Below are 4,900 nucleotides of genomic sequence, written 5' to 3'. Positions count from 1 at the left end.
GTGGTTTTTGATCGGGGGTGGGGGTTCAAGCAGTCTGTCTTCCATCCAGAAGAACTGAGTTTAGTTCTTTCCAGACCAGCAAGTCTCAGCATCAAAAGCTTGGAAGGACCTTTAGAGACAATCCAGGCAAATTCTCAGGCTGTGGTTCCTTTTGCAATGGTGTGACCCTAGCATGACTTAGGAGCAGACATCTTCTCCAGTATGTTCCTGGATTTCTTCAAGTGTTCCCCATCTTCAGTAAACATCCTGCAGTTGCTCTGCCTCTCTTCTCTCCTGCCTTCTCCCTTTGTAGCCACCATATAGTTTCCAGAGGCTGCTTTTGCAAATGTGCCGCCTGGCACAGGGCCATGCCCACAGAAGGTGCTTATGGAATATCGGGTCACAATATGCTCATCAATCCCATATTTACAGCTTTAATCTATTATTATCCACTCTATCAACACCTGGGCCAGTTTTCATCCTGAAAATCCAGGCAGATGTTAACCTTTTCAAGGCCCCCAGGTGAATGGGAGAGGAGACTGGATGATACACAACACTGGATAGAAGAACGGGAAGGGCAGAAGTGAGCAGAAAGCCCGCCCCGGCAGAGCGCCTCTGATGCCGGTGACCCGTGGGGAATAAGTGGAGATCGCATCATCCCAGGTTTCTGGGTTCCAGCTGAGCCCCTGCTGGGGCCCGGGTGACTGTCCCGTCTGGAAGCAGCTAAGATCTAGAGGAGATCTTTAAAACCACGAAGCAGACGGCCACTCCATAGGAGTTTCCATTTTGACAAAATAAACTGGATTTGTCTGAAGAACTCAGGCAGCAGGGATTGTGGCCTCCTCCCTGGTCTCATGCTTGAAGACTTTTTCTCCCAGTAATGAGAGTGCCGAGCGAGCAGGCCTTTCCCCAACAGTGCTGGCCGTGGGACAACTTGTACCCGGGATGGATTTTTCTTCATTGATTCTAATCTTCTTCCTGACTGTCTGTCTTGGCTGCTTTGACATATTGAACACTGAATAGTCCCTGAGTAATTCTTGAACATTTGGGGATCGTTTTTATTTTTACAAGACAGTAGAATCCAATGGAGTGATTTATACATGTACTAGAAGAAAATGAAGAAAAAAATAACAAAGTGGTTTCACTCTGGGAATAAACACGGACTCAGTGACGATTAAAAACCACACCAAACAAAAGGTCCGCACCCAATTTTCAATAATTTCCTGATTTTGTAAGGATGCACAGAATCACGTAGAGATGAACAGTAATGGATAAAGGGCTTTCACAGCTGTGGCTTCAGCCATGATTGATGAGAAAATGCTACTGGAGAGAGAAAAGGAAAATGAATATTTATTAATGGCATAAAGTGTCGGGGGCTTAAGATCTAAGGAGATCCATCATTTCATATTCAAGGTTGGATGCATTCAAAACAGAAGGTTCAATACCAAGGCCCCATAGCTGAGCCATAGACCAGAAAAATTCATAGGCGCTGCCATCATTCGGACCATGGGGGACTTTCTAGAGATGTTATTCCCATTTCAGCCCCCATTAACATCACCTGAACAGGGCAACATTGCATGAGTTATCACTCCAAGAATGCTATGACAACAAATGCCTTCACATTTTAGAACACCCAGAGCTATGTGGTCTGGTCATTCACCCAGAAATTAATATATCATGTCTGCATACTTTCTCTGTATATGGTAGACTTGGTGTCTGTGCTGACAGCTTAGAAATTATTAGTAAGATTTTTTTCCTACCATGACTTCATCAGTTCTTCCTTGCACCATATAAGGTCAATATTTACCCAACCAATAGCATCTCTTCAAAACTCCTGGTATATTTTGTCCCTGCAGAACCCTTAATCTGTGCTTGTTTTCTTTAGATTGGTCACTTAGTTTAAAGAAAAAAAGGGGGGGCTCTTTCCTTTTGGTGAAATTTTACTCACCTGATCCTAACATCTTCAAAAAATAAAATAAAATAAAAATCGGAAATTCAAGGAAGGCATTGTGGATCCCTTTTGTGATGGTATTATTTCTTCATGTAAGCAGCTTGTTCAGACAATTAATGATAGTGATACTGAGGCTTGTTTTGACAGGGAAGGAGAAATTGACAGATGGCATTTAACTGCCTTAATATAACTCTAGGTGTTGAAGTTGTGTTGGAAGTTTCAGTGTATAGATTTCAGCATGTGATGGTGCCCCCAACTACATCATCCCTACCCCTGTAACCATATGCACACTATGTCTGCAGATCCCTAGACTTCCCTTGGGACCTATATTACTTTATTATAGAATATGGCAGTGGAAGCTTATTGGTCCTATAAATCCACCTACACTAAGCTTTTGAAATCACTGTCCTGATAGATAGTCTGAGTCTTTAGACTGTCACACTCATGTTATTTCTAGATATTACTTCTAGGTGGCAAATCTTGGACTGCAGGAGCTAGCTGTTACTGGTTTTTTGTTGTATATGTTATATCAGAAGAAAAGTTGGTATTCTATTAGATAGTGTTTTTCAATTTATTTTAAACCATTGATTCTAGCAGATCCTTAGCTGTAGATATGAATGAGTTATCTCTGTTGGCCATCTTTCGCCATCAAGAGAGTATGAATTGTATTGGTGTTTCTTTTAGGTCATGAATACTTCCCATCTCCCCAAACAGGGAAGTTTAGCCCATAAGAAAGGGCTAGACCAGAAGTAGGTCCTTAATAAATATGTAACGGGTTAACTAATTAGTACAGTTTGTTATTTGGACCAAAAAATACTTTGGAGTTCTAGCCGGTCTGGAAAAAAAGATTCACATCCACTGATAATTATGCAGCAATGGCCAGAAGGCATGTTCTTAGGGAGGCTGCAAATCTCAAAGGATATAGTTGAAAAAGTCTCCAAGTTGAACAAAAACACGTTCTCTTCAGAGTTGTTTTGAGTGGCTACAAATAAGTATTGGGCAAGTGAGCAAGAATGTTGAGTGATGAAGCTAGAAAATATTAATTAGGGGCAAGACCTAGAATATTCTGGTAGTTTCTGGCTAAAGACTTTAAATTTAATTGTGTCCTATATGCAATGAAACATTAAGATCTATGAGGCCAAATTGAACAAACAATGCCTGGAAGGTGGTAATTGTGTGGTGGAAGAAAAAATAGTATATGATTATTTCCATAAGCTAAGACAATAGCCATCTTTTTATGGACTTAGTTGTGTCTCCTCAACATTCTTATGTTGAAGCCCTACTCCAAGTACCTCAGAATGTGTATTTGGAGATAGGGTCTTTAAATAAATCCTTAAGTTAAATGAGGCTGTTAGGATAGGTTCCAATTCAATCTGACTGATGTCTTTATAAGAAGGAGAGTTTAGGACACAAGAGATAAACCAGGCATGGACATGCCCAGAGGAAAGAGAGGACACAATGAGAAGGTGGCTGTCTGCAAGTCAAGGAGGGAGATCTTAAGAGAAACCAAACCTGCTCATGCCTTGATCTTGGACTTCTAGCCTCCAAAATTGTGAGAAAATAAAATTCTGTCATTTAAGCCACGTAGTTTGTAGTATTTTGTTATGGCAGCTATATTAGTCAGAGTTCTCCACAGAAGCAGAACCAACAGGATATACCTGTCTTGTATTTGTTTATTTATCTACTTATTTATTTTAAGGAATTAGCTCATATAAATATGGAGACTAAGAAGTCCTTATAACTAGCAAGCTAGAGACCCAGGAGAGCCAATGGTGTGATTCCAATTGAGTTCAAAGGCCTAAGAACCGGGAGAGGAGATGGTGTAAGTTCTGGTCCAAAAGCCAGCAGGCTTGAGACACAAGAAGAGCCAGTTTTTCAGTTCAAGTTCAAAGGCAGGAAAAGACTGATGTCTCATCTCAATCAGTTAGGTAAGAGGAATTCCATCTTATTTGAGAAAGGGTCACCCTCTCTGTTGTATATAGGTTTTGAGCTGATTGGGTAAGGGCCTCTCACATTGGGGAGGACAATCCACTTTACTCTGTCTACTGATTCAGATGTTAGTCTCATCCAAAAACACCCTCAGGGACATACCCAGAATATGCTTGACTCACTATCTGAGCACCCCATGGCCCAGTCAAGATGACACATAAAATTAAATATCATAGCAGCCCCAGCAACCTAATACATGTAGCTATAGTCAAGAGAGCATGTGAAAAGAGATGAGTTTGAGAAATATTCCGAGTTAAATCGTAAGGACTTGGTGACTGATCAGATGTGAGGGGTAAAAAAGAGTAATGAGTCAGTAATATCTAAAGTATTCCCAGCCCAGATAATGGAATGGGTGATGTGTAAGGGAAACACAACACAATATACACCCACACACCACCCACCTACACACCAACCTCTATTGAATATGCATAAAATTGAGGGGCAAATTGAACTTTAATCACTTATCCAGAGTTCACCATTCTTCATAGCTTTAAGGAGCAAAGCTGTTTAACTGTAAGAATCCATGCAAATTAATAATAAAGGTAAAGATAATGTTAAATTCATGAGAGACCTTGAGGTTTTTAATTGGAACCTTTGAATTCATTTTGCATAGATATTTGTTGTTGTTGTTGTTGTGTTTCCCCCCAAGCCCACATCTGATGGCAAGTACTGCATTTGCTAGCGTGGAGTGTGTCTATGTGTCCATGCATTGCATGCAGGGAAGAGCTCTTGTCAGGTGGATTAACCATATGTAGAAATGCTGCCAAATCCCAGGTTTGAGAACAGAGCAAATCTGCAGGAAATGGTATGTGAATACCATTAAAGCATAAATTTTTTAATGTTTAATTTAAAACATAAAACATTTAAAAACATTAAAAACATTTAAAAAATTTGAGGCCATTTTCACCAGAAACAAGTAGCCACACACACTCTGTGGTTCCTGAGGTCAGGGGTAACTGAGTCATCAGTAAAAGATTATAT

This window comes from Mustela nigripes, chromosome 7, assembly GCF_022355385.1.
Source record: "Mustela nigripes isolate SB6536 chromosome 7, MUSNIG.SB6536, whole genome shotgun sequence".
NCBI classification, from domain to species: domain Eukaryota; kingdom Metazoa; phylum Chordata; class Mammalia; order Carnivora; family Mustelidae; genus Mustela; species Mustela nigripes.
The sequence above is the reverse complement of the archived record's forward strand: the minus strand, read 5'-3'. Positions refer to the sequence as shown.